The sequence below is a fragment of the Labeo rohita genome, chromosome 6 (genome assembly GCF_022985175.1).
Source record: "Labeo rohita strain BAU-BD-2019 chromosome 6, IGBB_LRoh.1.0, whole genome shotgun sequence".
NCBI classification, from domain to species: Eukaryota; Metazoa; Chordata; class Actinopteri; order Cypriniformes; family Cyprinidae; genus Labeo; species Labeo rohita.
This window is the reverse complement of record NC_066874.1, coordinates 18,211,866-18,225,812: the sequence shown is the minus strand read 5'-3', so window position 1 is coordinate 18,225,812 and position 13,947 is coordinate 18,211,866. Positions and strand designations below refer to the sequence as shown.

Below are 13,947 nucleotides of genomic sequence, written 5' to 3'. Positions count from 1 at the left end.
ATTCTGCAGGTTTACAAATGCTGTTAAATACAGTAGAGGGCACCCTGCAAGACCTTTGCTCAACCTTGCTTCAAATGCATTAAACATTTGCCAGCGCTTGGAGATGCTGGGGATTGAACCCAAGGCCTTCTATATGCAAAGCATGTGCTCGGTAGACTTCTGAGGGTTACAAATACTATTAAATATAGTAGGTGGCGCTCTAAAGAGGCAAATTGAAAGACTTTTGCTCAAAATTAGCTCAAGATGTTTTCAGAAATTGTAAAGCATACACAGACATGGCTGAAAAGTCTGGAAAAAAGCTAGTAAAGACGTCTTGGAGATGCTGGGGATTGAATCCAGGACCTCATACATGCAAAGCATGCACTCTACCACTGAGCTACATTCCCATTCTGCAGATGACTTTTGGACTTTTGGAGGTTTACAAATACCGTTAAATATAGTAGGGGACACTCTACAGAGGCAAATTGAAAGAGTTTGGCTCAAACTTTCTTGAAATGCATTAAAAGTTCAACAATGTTTGGTGATGCTGGGGATTAGAGGCAGGACCAGATACATGCAAAGTATGCGCTCTACCACTGAGCTACATCCCCATTTCAAAACTGTTTTTTGGAAGTCTGCAGGTTTACAAATAGTATTTAATACAGTAGAAGGCACCCTGCAAGACCTTTGCTCAACCTTGCTTGAAAGGCATTAAACATTTACCGGCACTTGGAGATGCTGGCAATTGAACCCAGGACCTCATACATGCAAAGCATGCACGCTACCTCAGAGCTACATCCCCAGTTCATAGCTTGATTTTGGACTTCTGTAGGTTTACAAATACTGTTAAATACAGTAGAGGGCACGCTACAAAACCAAATTGAAAAACGTTTGCTCAAACTTGCTTGAAATGCATTAAACATTCAACAATGTTTGGTGATGCTGGGGCTTGAAGGCAGGACCTCATACAAGCAAAGCATGCGCTCTACCACTGAGCTACATTCCCAGTTCACTGCTTGTTTTTGGACTTCTATAGGTTTACAAATACTGTTAAATACAGTAGAGGAGTGCAAGACCTTTGCAAACCTTTTTGCTCAAAAGCAAAATGCATTAAACATTCAACAGCGTTTGGTGATGCTGGGGATTGAAGCCAGTACCCTCATACAAGCAAAGCATGCGCTCTACCACTGAGTTACATCCCCAGATTCAAAACTGGTTTTTGTACTTCTGCAGGATCACAAAGACTGTTAATTAACACAGTAGAGGGACACCCTGCAAGACCTTTGCTCAACCTTGCTTGAAATGCATTAAACAATTAGTAGACAGCTTGGAGATGCTGGGGATTGAACCCAGGACCTCATACATGCAAAGCATGCGCTCTACCACTGAGCTACATCCCCAGTTCATTGTTTGTTTTTGGACTTCTGTAGGTTTACAAATACTGTTAAATACAGTAGAGAGCAAGCTACAGTACCAAACTGAAAGACTTTTGCTCAAACTTGCTTGAAATGCATTAAATATTCAACAGCATTAGGTGATGCTGGGGATTGAAGGCAGGACCTCATACATGCAAAGCATGCGCTCTACCACTGAGCTACAACCCCATTTCACGACTGTTTTCTTGGAATTCTGCAGGTTTACAAATGCTGTTAAATACAGTAGAGGGCACCCTGCAAGACCTTTGCTCAACCTTGCTTCAAATGCATTAAACATTTGCCAGCGCTTGGAGATGCTGGGGATTGAACCCAAGGCCTTCTATATGCAAAGCATGTGCTCGGTAGACTTCTGAGGGTTACAAATACTATTAAATATAGTAGGTGGCGCTCTAAAGAGGCAAATTGAAAGACTTTTGCTCAAACTTGCTTGAAATGCATTAAACATTCAACAGCGTTTGGTGATGCTGGGGATTGAAGCCAGTACCTCATACAAGCAAAGCATGCGCTCTACCACTGAGTTCCATCCCCAATTCAAAACTGGTTTTTGTACTTCTGCAGGATCACAAAGACCGTTAAACACAGTAGAGAACACCCTGCAAGACCGTTGCTCAACCTTGCTTGAAACGCATTAAATGTTTACCAACACTTGGAGATGCTGGGGATTGAACCCAGGACCTCATACATGCGAAGCATGCGCTCTACCACTGAGCTACATCCCCATTTCACAACTGTTTTTTTGGAATTCTGCAGGTTTACAAATGCTGTTAAATACAGTAGAGGGCATCCTGCAAGACCTTTGCTCAACCTTGCTTCAAATGCATTAAACATTTACCATTAAAATGCAGATGCTGGGGATTGAACCCAGGACCTTTGCAAAGCATGCGCTCTGGAGATGCTGGGGATTGAACCTTCTAGGCCATTTTCATATAGTAGCAAAATTGCATGTGCTGAAAAGTCTGGAAAAAAGCTAGAAAGATAGCTTGGAGATGCTGGGGATTGAAGGTTCATACAAAAAGCATATCTACCACTGAGTTACATCCCCAGTAATTCTGCAGGTTTACAAATGCTGTTAAAGAGTAGAAATTGAAAGACTTTTGCTCAAACTTGCTTGAAATGCATTAAACATTCAACAGCGTTTGGTGATGCTGGGGATTGAAGCCAGTACCTCATACAAGCAAAGCATACGCTCTACCACTGAGTTACATCCCCGATTCAAAAAACTTTTTGAGACTTCTGCAGGATTTCAAATACTGTTAAATACAGTAGAGGGCACCCTGCAAGACCTTTGCTCAACCTTGCTTGAAATGCATTAAACATTTACCAGCATTTGGAGATGCTGGGGATTGAACCCAGGACCTCATACATGCAAAGCATGCGCTCTACCACTGAGCTACATCCCCAGATGTAAAGAGGTGCTAGTTGTGTGTACTTACAAGTGCTTCTACTGAAGATACCATTTTCATAGTGAGTAGTAGATGTTTCCAGAAATTGTAATGCATACACAGACGTGGCTGAAAAGTCTGGAAAAAAGCTAGTAAAGATAGCTTGGAGATGCTGGGGATTGAGCTCAGGACCTCATACATAAAGCAAACTGAGCATCCCATTCTACCACTGAGCTAGGACTTCTACTTCCCCACTGAGCTACTTCCCATTCTACAGCTGACTTTTGGACTTTTGGACTTGGGATTGAAGGCAGGACCTCATACAAACAAAGCATGCGCTCTACCAACGAGCTACATCCCCAGATGTACAGTGGCGTTAGTTGTGTGTACTTACAGGTGCTTCTACTGAAGATACCATTTTCATGGTGAGTAGTAGATGTTTCCAGAAATTGTAATGCATACACAAATGTGGCTAAAAAGTCTGGAAAAAAGCTAGTAAAGATAGCTTGGAGATGCTGGGGATTGAAGCCAGTACCTCATACAAGCAAAGCATACGCTCTACCACTGAGTTACATCCCCGATGCAAAAACGTTTTTTCGACTTCTGCAGGATTTCAAATACTGTTAAATACAGTAGAGAGCACACCCTGCAAGACCGTTGCTCTACCTTGCTTGAAACGCATTAAATGTTTACCAACACTTGGAGATGCTGGGGATTGAACCCAGGACCTCATACATGCGAAGCATGCGCTCTACCACTGAGCTACATCCCCAGTTTGTTGCTTGTTTTTGGACTTCTGTAGGTTTACAAATACTGTTAAATAAAGTAGAGAGCAAGCTAAAGCACCAAACTGAAAGACTTTTGCTCAAACTTGCTTGAAATGCATTAAATATTCAACAGCATTAGGTGATGCTGGGGATTGAAGGCAGGACCTCATACATGCAAAGCATGCGCTCTACCACTGAGCTACAACCCCATTTCATGACTGTTTTCTTGGAATTCTGCAGGTTTACAAATGCTGTTAAATACAGTAGAGGGCACCCTGCAAGACCTTTGCTCAACCTTGCTTCAAATGCATTAAACATTTGCCAGCGCTTGGAGATGCTGGGGATTGAACCCAAGGCCTTCTATATGCAAAGCATGTGCTCGGTAGACTTCTGAGGGTTACAAATACTATTAAATATAGTAGGTGGCGCTCTAAAGAGGCAAATTGAAAGACTTTTGCTCAAACTTGCTTGAAATGCATTAAACATTTGCCAGCGCTTGGAGATGCTGGGGATTAAACCCAAGGCCTTCTATATGCAAAGCATGTGCTCGGTAGACTTCTGAGGGTTACAAATACTATTAAATATAGTAGGTGGCGCTCTAAAGAGGCAAATTGAAAGACTTTTGCTCAAACTTGCTTGAAATGCATTAAACATTCAACAGCGTTTGGTGATGCTGGGGATTGAAGCCAGTACCTCATACAAGCAAAGCATAGGCTCTACCACTGAGTTACATCCCCGATTCAAAAAACTTTTTGAGACTTCTGCAGGATTTCAAATACTGTTAAATACAGTAGAGGGCACCCTGCAAGACCTTTGCTCAACCTTGCTTGAAATGCATTAAACATTTACCAGCACTTGGAGATGCTGGGGATTGAACCCAGGACCTCATACATGCAAAGCATGCGCTCTACCACTGAGCTACATCCCCAGATGTAAAGAAGTGTTAGTTGTGTGTACTTACAAGTGCTTCTACTGAAGATACCATTTTCATAGTGAGTAGTAGATGTTTCCAGAAGTTGTAATGCATACACAGACGTGGCTGAAGAGTCTGGAAAAAAACTAGTAAAGACAGCTTGGAGATGCTGGGGATTGAACCCAGGACCTCATACATGCAAAGCATGCACTCTACCACTGAGCTACATCCCCAGTTTGTTGTTTTTTTTTGGACTTCTGTAGGTTTACAAATACTGTTAAATACAGTAGAGAGCAAGCTACAGCACAAAACTGAAAGACTTTTTCTCAAACTTGCTTGAAATGCATTAAATATTCAACAGCATTTGGTGATGCTGGGGATTGAAGGCAGGACCTCATACATGCAAAGCATGCGCTCTACCACTGAGCTACAACCCCATTTCACAACTGTTTTCTTGGAATTCTGCAGGTTTACAAATGCTGTTAAATACAGTAGAGGGCACCCTGCAAGACCTTTGCTCAACCTTGCTTCAAATGCATTAAACATTTGCCAGCGCTTGGAGATGCTGGGGATTGAACCCAAGGCCTTCTATATGCAAAGCATGTGCTCGGTAGACTTCTGAGGGTTACAAATACTATTAAATATAGTAGGTGGCGCTTGAAATGCATTAAACAAACAGCGTAAAGAGGCAAATTGAAAGACTTTTGCTCAAACTTGCTTGAAAAATGCTGTTAAATACAGTTTGCTCAAAAACGCAATAAACATTCAACAGCGTTTGGTGATGCTGGGGATTGAAGCCAGTACCTCATACAAGCAAAGCATACGCTCTACCACTGAGTTACATCCCCGATTCAAAACTGGTTTTTGTACTTCTGCAGGATCACAAAGACTGTTAAACACAGTAGAGGACACCCTGCAAGACCTTTGCTCAACCTTGCTTGAAACGCATTAAACAATTCCCAGTGCTTGGAGATGCTGGGGATTGAACCCAGGACCTCATACACGCAAAGCATGCGCTCTACCACTGAGCTACATCCCCAGCTCGCTCCTTGTTTTTGGACTTCTGTAGGTTTACAAATACTGTAAAATACAGTAGAGGGCACGATACAAGACAAAATTGAAAGACGTTTTCTCAAACTTGCTTGAAATGCATTACACATTCAAAAGTGTTTGGTGATGCTGGGGATTGACGGCAGGACCTCATACAAGCAAAGCATGCGCTCTACCACTGAGTTACATACCCAGTTTAAGACTCTTTTTTTTTTTTTTGTGTGGCGCTCTAAAGAGGCAAATTGAAAGACTTTTGCTCAAACTTGCTTGAAATGCATTAAACATTCAACAGCGTTTGGTGATGCTGGGGATTGAAGCCAGTACCTCATACAGGCAAGGCATGCGCTCTACCACTGAGTTCCATCCCCGATTCAAAACTGGTTTTTGTACTTCTGCAGGATCACAAAGACTGTTAAACACAGTAGAGGACACCCTGCAAGACCTTTGCTCAACCTTGCTTGAAATGCATTAAACAATTCCCAGCGCTTTGAGATGCTGGGGATTGAACCCAGGACCTCATACATGCAAAGCATGCGCTATACCACTGAGCTACATCCCCAGATGTAAAGTGGCGTTAGTTGTGTGTACTTACAGGTGCTTCTACTGAAGATACCATTTTCATGGTGAGTAGTAGATGTTTCCAGAAATTGTAATGCATACACAAATGTGGCTGAAAAGTCTGGAAAAAAGCTAGTAAAGATAGCTTGGAGATGCTGGGGATTGAAGGCAGGACCTCATACAAGCAAAGCATGCGCTCTACCACTGAGTTTCATCCCCGATTCAAAACTTGTTTTTGTACTTTTGCAGGATCACAAAGACTGTTAAAAACAGTAGAGGACACCCTGCAAGACCTTTGCTCAACCTTGCTTGAAATGCATTAAACATTTCTCAGCACTTGGAGATGCTGGGGATTGAACCCAGGACCTCATACATACAAAGCAAGCGCTCTACCACTGAGCTACTTCCCCATTCTACAGCTGACTTTTGGACTTTTGGACTTGGGATTGAAGGCAGGACCTCATACAAGCAAAGCATGCGCTCTACCAACGAGCTACATCCCCAGATGTACAGTGGCGTTAGTTGTGTGTACTTACAGGTGCTTCTAATGAAGATACCATTTTCATGGTGAGTAGTAGATGTTTCCAGAAATTGTAATGCATACACAAATGTGGCTGAAAAGTCTGGAAAAAAGCTAGTAAAGATAGCTTGGAGATGCTGGGGATTGAAGCCAGTACCTCATACAAGCAAAGCATACGCTCTACCACTGAGTTACATCCCCGATGCAAAAACGTTTTTTCGACTTCTGCAGGATTTCAAATACTGTTAAATACAGTAGGGGGCACCCTGCAGGACCGTTGCTCAACCTTGCTTGAAACGCATTAAATGTTTACCAACACTTGGAGATGCTGGGGATTGAACCCAGGACCTCATACATGCAAAGCATGCGCTCTACCACTGAGCTACATCCCCAATTCACGACTGTTTTTTTGGAATTCTGCAGGTTTACAAATGCTGTTAAATACAGTAGAGGGCACCCTGCAAGACCTTTGCTCAACCTTGCTTGAAACGCATTAAACATTCAACAGCGTTTGGTGATGCTGGGGATTGAAGCCAGTACCTCATACAAGCAAAGCATACGCTCTACCACTGAGTTACATCCCCGATTCAAAAAGCTTTTTGAGACTTCTGCAGGATTTCAAATACTGTTAAATACAGTAGAGGGCACCCTGCAAGACCTTTGCTCAACCTTGCTTGAAATGCATTAAACATTTACCAGCGCTTGGAGATGCTGGGGATTGAACCCAGGACCTCATACATGCGAAGCATGCGCTCTACCACTGAGCTACATCCCCAGATGTAAAGAGGTGTTAGTTGTGTGTACTTACAAGTGCTTCTACTGAAGATACCATTTTCATAGTGAGTAGTAGATGTTTCCAGAAATTGTAATGCATACACAGACGTGGCTGAAAAGTCTGGAAAAAAGCTAGTAAAGATAGCTTGGAGATGCTGGGGATTGAACCCAGGACCTCATACATGCAAAGCATGCGCTCTACCACTGAGCTACATCCCCATTCTACAGCTGACTTTTGGACTTTTGGACTTGGGATTGAAGGCAGGACCTCATACAAGCAAAGCATGCGCTCTACCAACGAGCTACATCCCCAGATGTACAGTGGCGTTAGTTGTGTGTACTTACAGGTGCTTCTACTGAAGATACCATTTTCATAGTGAGTAGTAGATCTTTGCAGAAATTGTAACGCATACACAGACATGGCTGAAAAGTCTGGAAAAAAGCTAGTAAAGACAGTTTGGAGATGCTGGGGATTGAACCCAGGACCTCATACATGCAAAGCATGCGCTCTACCACTGAGCTACATCCCCAGTTTATTGTTTGTTTTTGCACCTCTGTAGGTTTACAAATACTGTTAAATACAGTAGAGAGCAAGCTACAGTACCAAACTGAAAGACTTTTGCTCAAACTTGCTTGAAATGCATTAAATATTCAACAGCATTAGGTGATGCTGGGGATTGAAGGCAGGACCTCATACATGCAAAGCATGCGCTCTACCACTGAGCTACAACCCCATTTCACGACTGTTTTCTTGGAATTCTGCAGGTTTACAAATGCTGTTAAATACAGTAGCGGGCACCCTGCAAGACCTTTGCTCAACCTTGCTTCAAATGCATTAAACATTTGCCAGCGCTTGGAGATGCTGGGGATTGAACCCAAGGCCTTCTACAGGTCCTTTTCAAAAAATTAGCATATTGTGATAAAGTTCATTATTTTCTGTAATGTACTGATAAACATTAGACTTTCATATATTTTAGATTCATTACACGCAACTGAAGTAGTTTCAAGCCTTTTATTGTTTTAATATTGATGATTTTGGCATACAGCTCATGAAAACCCAAAATTCCTATCTCAAAAAATTAGCATATCATGAAAAGGTTCTCTAAACGAGCTATTAACCTAATCATCTGAATCAACTAATTAACTCTAAACACCTGCAAAAGATTCCTGAGGCTTTTAAAAACTCCCAGCCTGGTTCATTACTCAAGTAAGACTGCCGACCTGACTGCTGTCCAGAAGGCCATCATTGACACCCTCAAGCAAGAGGGTAAGACACAGAAAGAAATTTCTGAACGAATAGGCTGTTCCCAGAGTGCTGTATCAAGGCACCTCAGTGGGAAGTCTGTGGGAAGGAAAAAATGTGGCAGAAAACGCAGCACAACGAGAAGAGGGGATGACCGGACCCTGAGGAAGATTGTGGAGAAGGACCGATTCCAGACCTTGGGGGACCTGCGGAAGCAGTGGACTGAGTCTGGAGTAGAAACATCCAGAGCCACCGTGTACAGGCGTGTGCAGGAAATGGGCTACAGGTGCCGCATTCCCCAGGTCAAGCCACTTTTGAACCAGAAACAGCGGCAGAAGCGCCTGACCTGGGCTACAGAGAGAAGCAGCACTGGACTGTTGCTCAGTGGTCCAAAGTACTTTTTTCGGATGAAAGCAAATTTTGCATGTCATTCGGAAAATCAAGGTGCCAGAGTCTGGAGGAAGACTGGGGAGAGGGAAATGCCAAAATGCCTGAAGTCCAGTGTCAAGTACCCACAGTCAGTGATGGTCTGGGGTGCCATGTCAGCTGCGGTCAATGCAGCTAGCTATCAGGAGATTTTGAAGCACTTCATGCTTCCATCTGCTGAAAAGCTTTATGGAGATGAAGATTTCATTTTTCAGCACGACCTGGCACCTGCTCACAGTGCATTAAAACCACTGGTAAATGGTTTACTGACCATGGTATTACTGTGCTCAATTGGCCTGCCAACTCTCCTGACCTGAACCCCATAGAGAATCTGTGGGATATTGTGAAGAGAAAGTTGAGAGACGCAAGACCCAACACTCTGGATGAGCTTAAGGCCGCTATCGAAGCATCCTGGGCCTCCATAACACCTCAGCAGTGCCACAGGCTGATTGCCTCCATGCCACGCCGCATTGAAGCAGTCATTTCTGCAAAAGGATTCCCGACCAAGTATTGAGTGCATAACTGAACATAATTATTTGAAGGTTGACACTTTTTTGTATTAAAAACACTTTTCTTTTATTGGTCGGATGAAATATGCTAATTTTTTGAGATAGGAATTTTGGGTTTTCATGAGCTGTATGCCAAAATCATCAATATTAAAACAATAAAAGGCTTGAAACTACTTCAGTTGTGTGTAATGAATCTAAAATATATGAAAGTCTAATGTTTATCATGCTTACTTGAAATAATTAACTTTATCACAATATGCTAATTTTTTGAAAAGGACCACTGAGTGGGGATTGAAGCCAGTACATACAAGCAAAGCATGCGCTCTACCACTGAAAAGCATATGCTCGGTAGACTTCTGAGGGTTACAAATACTATTAAATATAGTAGGTGGCGCTCTAAAGAGGCAAATTGAAAGACTTTTGCTCAAACTTGCTTGAAATGCATTAAACATTCAACAGCGTTTGGTGATGCTGGGGATTGAAGCCAGTACCTCATACAAGCAAAGCATGCGCTCTACCACTGAGTTCCATCCCCAATTCAAAACTGGTTTTTGTACTTCTGCAGGATCACAAAGACTGTTAAATACAGTAGAGGGCACCCTGCAAGACCTTTGCTCAACCTTGCTTGAAATGCATTAAACATTTACCAGCACTTGGAGATGCTGGGGATTGAACCCAGGACCTCATACATGCAAAGCATGCGCTCTACCACTGAGCTACATCCCCAGTTTGCTCATTGCTTTTGGACTTCTGTAGGTTTACAAATACTGTTTTACAGTAGAGGGCACGATACAAGACAAAATTGAAAGACGTTTTCTGAAACTTGCTTGAAATGCATTACACATTCAAAAGCATTTGGTGATGCTGGGGATTGAAGGCAGGACCTCATACAAGCAAAGCATGCGCTCTACCACTGAGTTACATACCCTGTTCAAGACTCTTTTTTTTTTGGAATTCTGCAGGTTTACAAATACTATTTAATACAGTAGAGGACACCCTGCAAGACCTTTGCTCAACCTTGCTTGAAACGCAATAAACATTCAACAGCGTTTGGTGATGCTGGGGATTGAAGCCAGTACCTCATACAAGCAAAGCATACGCTCTACCACTGAGTTACATCCCCGATTCAAAACTGGTTTTTGTACTTCTGCAGGATCACAAAGACTGTTAAACACAGTAGAGGACACCCTGCAAGACCTTTGCTCAACCTTGCTTGAAACGCATTAAACAATTCCCAGTGCTTGGAGATGCTGGGGATTGAACCCAGGACCTCATACACGCAAAGCATGCGCTCTACCACTGAGCTACATCCCCAGCTCGCTCCTTGTTTTTGGACTTCTGTAGGTTTACAAATACTGTAAAATACAGTAGAGGGCACGATACAAGACAAAATTGAAAGACGTTTTCTCAAACTTGCTTGAAATGCATTACACATTCAAAAGTGTTTGGTGATGCTGGGGATTGAAGCCAGGACCTCATACAAGCAAAGCATGCGCTCTACCACTGAGTTACATACCCAGTTTAAGACTCTTTTTTTTTTTTTTTGTGTGGCGCTCTAAAGAGGCAAATTGAAAGACTTTTGCTCAAACTTGCTTGAAATGCATTAAACATTCAACAGCGTTTGGTGATGCTGGGGATTGAAGCCAGTACCTCATACAGGCAAGGCATGCGCTCTACCACTGAGTTCCATCCCCGATTCAAAACTGGTTTTTGTACTTCTGCAGGATCACAAAGACTGTTAAACACAGTAGAGGACACCCTGCAAGACCTTTGCTCAACCTTGCTTGAAATGCATTAAACAATTCCCAGCGCTTGGAGATGCTGGGGATTGAATGGTCTTGCAGGGTGAACTGTGTTTAACAGTCTTTGTGATCCTGCAGAAGTACAAAAACCAGTTTTGAATCGGGGATGTAACTCAGTGGTTACATGCTGCTTGTATGAGGTATGGCTTCAATCCCCAGCATCAGTGTTTGCTGTTGAATGTTTAATGCATTTCAAGCAAGTTTGAGCAAAAGTCTTTCAATTTGCCTCTTTTAACAGTCTTTGTAAACCTACTAGATTTGAATGTTTTGAACTGGGGATGTAACTCAGTGGTAGAGCGCATGCATTGCATGTATGAGGTCCTGGAGCAATCCCCAGCATCTTGTTTGTTTTTGCATGTTTAATGCATTTCAAGCAAGTACTGAGCAAACAAAGAGCAGCTACCTGGGATCACTGTATTTAACAGTATTTTAAACCTGGAGAAGTCCAAAAACTTGCTTGAAAAATGGGGATGTTCAGCTCAGTGGTAGAGCGATGCTTTGGATTGAAGGCAGGTCCTTGGTTCAATCCCCAGCATCAACAAGCATTGTTAAAAGTAATGCGCTATAAACCTTTAATATAAAGTTTGACAACCCCATTTCAAACTGTAGCTTTTTACTGTATTTGAACAGTATTTGTAAACCTAAGAAAACTGTTGAATACAGTGAGCTGGGCAAATAAGCTCAAGTACCTTTTCTCAACCTTGCTTCAAATGCATTAAACCCCTGTAGAAGCGCCAAGATGCTGTATTTGATAACCCAGATGGTAGAGCACCTTGCAATATGAGGTCCTTTTCAAAAAATTAGCATATTGTGATAAAGTTCATTATTTTCTGTAATGTACTGATAAACATTAGACTTTCATATATTTTAGATTCATTACACACAACTGAAGTAGTTTCAAGCCTTTTATTGTTTTAATATTGATGATTTTGGCATACAGCTCATGAAAACCCAAAATTCCTATCTCAAAAATTAGCATATTTCATCCGACCAATAAAAGAAAAGTGTTTTTAATACAAAAAAGTGTCAACCTTCAAATAATTATGTTCAGTTAAGCACTCAATACTTGGTCGGGAATTTTGCAGAAATGACTGCTTCAATGCGGCGTGGCATGGAGTAAGACTGCCGACCTGGCACTGCTGAGGTGTTATGGAGGCATTTCAAGCACCCTGAGCAAGGTCCTTAAGGGTAAGGTCTTGCAAAAATCCAAAAGTCCCACAGCTTCTCTATGGGGTTGTAGCTCAGTGGTAGAGCGCATGCTTTGCAGTAAACCAGGTCCTGGGTTTTGGCACTGTGAGCAGGTGCAAGGTCTGGAAGAAAAATTAAATGCATTTCCAGCAAGGTTGAGCAAATGGAAGCAGGGTGCTCCTCTACTGTAGCTAACAGCATTTGTAAACCTGCAGAAGGCACAAAAGACCATCACTGACTGGGGATGTAACTCAGTGGTAGAGCGCATGCTTTGCTTGTATGAGGTCCTGGTCTTCAATCCCCAGCATCATTTCCAAATGCTGTTGAATGTTTAATTTCATTTCAAGCAAGTTTTGGACCACTGAGCAACAGTCCCAGTGTCTGCTTCTCAATGTAGCCCAGGTCAGGCGCTTCTGCCGCTGTAACTGGTTCAAAAGTGGCTTGACCTGGGGAATGCCCAGCACCTGTAGCCCATGTCCTGCATTTCAAAGGTTTGAGCACGGTGGCTCAATTTGTTTTTTACAGACTCATTTCCATCTGCTTCCGCAAAGCTTTAAGGGTAGATCTGGAATCGGTCCTTCTCCAGCAATCTTCCTCTCCAACCTGTCACCTTTAATGCACTGGTGCATGGTACTGACCACACTTTTCTTGCAGGATGCCCACTGACTGCCTTTAACAGCACTTGTAAACCTGCAGAATTCCAAAAAGAAAGTTGTGAAATGGGGATGTAGCTCAGTGGTAGAGCGCATGCTTTGCTTGGATGAGGTCCTGGGTTCAATCCCCAGCATCTCCAAGTGCTGGTGAACCAGGCTGGGCATTTTTAAAAGGTTGAGCAATCTTTTGCAGGGTGTTTAGACTGTTAGTTAATTCAGTGATTTGGTTAATCCTGCAGGTTTAGAAAACCTTTTTGATGAATTTTTTGAGATAGGAATTTTGGGTTTTCATGAGCTGTATGCTTTGCAATATTAAAACAATAAAAGGTAACTACTTCAGTTGTGTGTAATGCATCTAAAAAATGAAAGTCTGAATGTTTAATGCATTTCAAGCAAGTTTGAGCAAAAGTCTTTCAACTTTATAGAGCGCCACCTACTATATTTAATAGTATTTGTAACCCTCAGAAGTCTACCGAGCACATGCTTTGCATATAGAAGGCCTTGGGTTCAATCCCCAGCATCTCCAAGCGCTGGCAAATGTTTAATGCATTTGAAGCAAGGTTGAGCAAAGGTCTTGCAGGGTGCCCGCTACTGTATTTAACAGCATTTGTAAACCTGCAGAATTCCAAGAAAACAGTCGTGAAATGGGGTTGTAGCTCAGTGGTAGAGCGCATGCTTTGCATGTATGAGGTCCTGCCTTCAATCCCCAGCATCACCTAATGCTGTTGAATATTTAATGCATTTCAA

The 13,947-nt window shown here is 42.5% G+C and overlaps 17 non-coding genes across 17 annotated transcripts; 1 reads left to right on the top strand and 16 right to left on the bottom strand.

The window, feature by feature from the left end:
• Positions 1 to 314: 314 nt before the first annotated feature.
• On the bottom strand, positions 315 to 386 carry trnaa-ugc (transfer RNA alanine (anticodon UGC)). The gene has a single exon. It is a non-coding gene; the product is annotated as a tRNA-Ala (tRNA).
• A 921-nt stretch (positions 387 to 1,307) lies between these two features.
• On the bottom strand, positions 1,308 to 1,379 carry trnaa-ugc (transfer RNA alanine (anticodon UGC)). Its single transcript has one exon. It is a non-coding gene; the product is annotated as a tRNA-Ala (tRNA).
• A 683-nt stretch (positions 1,380 to 2,062) lies between these two features.
• trnaa-cgc (transfer RNA alanine (anticodon CGC)) lies at positions 2,063 to 2,134 on the bottom strand. The gene has a single exon. It is a non-coding gene; the product is annotated as a tRNA-Ala (tRNA).
• Positions 2,135 to 2,743: 609 nt separating this feature from the next.
• On the bottom strand, positions 2,744 to 2,815 carry trnaa-ugc (transfer RNA alanine (anticodon UGC)). Its single transcript has one exon. It is a non-coding gene; the product is annotated as a tRNA-Ala (tRNA).
• Positions 2,816 to 3,497: 682 nt separating this feature from the next.
• trnaa-cgc (transfer RNA alanine (anticodon CGC)) lies at positions 3,498 to 3,569 on the bottom strand. The gene has a single exon. It is a non-coding gene; the product is annotated as a tRNA-Ala (tRNA).
• An 851-nt stretch (positions 3,570 to 4,420) lies between these two features.
• On the bottom strand, positions 4,421 to 4,492 carry trnaa-ugc (transfer RNA alanine (anticodon UGC)). Its single transcript has one exon. It is a non-coding gene; the product is annotated as a tRNA-Ala (tRNA).
• A 146-nt stretch (positions 4,493 to 4,638) lies between these two features.
• Positions 4,639 to 4,710, bottom strand: trnaa-ugc (transfer RNA alanine (anticodon UGC)). The gene has a single exon. It is a non-coding gene; the product is annotated as a tRNA-Ala (tRNA).
• A 734-nt stretch (positions 4,711 to 5,444) lies between these two features.
• Positions 5,445 to 5,516, bottom strand: trnaa-ugc (transfer RNA alanine (anticodon UGC)). Its single transcript has one exon. It is a non-coding gene; the product is annotated as a tRNA-Ala (tRNA).
• A 498-nt stretch (positions 5,517 to 6,014) lies between these two features.
• On the bottom strand, positions 6,015 to 6,087 carry trnaa-ugc (transfer RNA alanine (anticodon UGC)). Its single transcript has one exon. It is a non-coding gene; the product is annotated as a tRNA-Ala (tRNA).
• Positions 6,088 to 6,423: 336 nt separating this feature from the next.
• trnat-ugu (transfer RNA threonine (anticodon UGU)) lies at positions 6,424 to 6,495 on the bottom strand. The gene has a single exon. It is a non-coding gene; the product is annotated as a tRNA-Thr (tRNA).
• A 430-nt stretch (positions 6,496 to 6,925) lies between these two features.
• Positions 6,926 to 6,997, bottom strand: trnaa-ugc (transfer RNA alanine (anticodon UGC)). Its single transcript has one exon. It is a non-coding gene; the product is annotated as a tRNA-Ala (tRNA).
• Positions 6,998 to 7,308: 311 nt separating this feature from the next.
• Positions 7,309 to 7,380, bottom strand: trnaa-cgc (transfer RNA alanine (anticodon CGC)). The gene has a single exon. It is a non-coding gene; the product is annotated as a tRNA-Ala (tRNA).
• A 146-nt stretch (positions 7,381 to 7,526) lies between these two features.
• Positions 7,527 to 7,598, bottom strand: trnaa-ugc (transfer RNA alanine (anticodon UGC)). Its single transcript has one exon. It is a non-coding gene; the product is annotated as a tRNA-Ala (tRNA).
• Positions 7,599 to 7,837: 239 nt separating this feature from the next.
• trnaa-ugc (transfer RNA alanine (anticodon UGC)) lies at positions 7,838 to 7,909 on the bottom strand. Its single transcript has one exon. It is a non-coding gene; the product is annotated as a tRNA-Ala (tRNA).
• A 2,302-nt stretch (positions 7,910 to 10,211) lies between these two features.
• trnaa-ugc (transfer RNA alanine (anticodon UGC)) lies at positions 10,212 to 10,283 on the bottom strand. Its single transcript has one exon. It is a non-coding gene; the product is annotated as a tRNA-Ala (tRNA).
• A 516-nt stretch (positions 10,284 to 10,799) lies between these two features.
• On the bottom strand, positions 10,800 to 10,871 carry trnaa-ugc (transfer RNA alanine (anticodon UGC)). Its single transcript has one exon. It is a non-coding gene; the product is annotated as a tRNA-Ala (tRNA).
• Positions 10,872 to 13,268: 2,397 nt separating this feature from the next.
• Positions 13,269 to 13,340, top strand: trnaa-ugc (transfer RNA alanine (anticodon UGC)). Its single transcript has one exon. It is a non-coding gene; the product is annotated as a tRNA-Ala (tRNA).
• Positions 13,341 to 13,947: the final 607 nt, after the last annotated feature.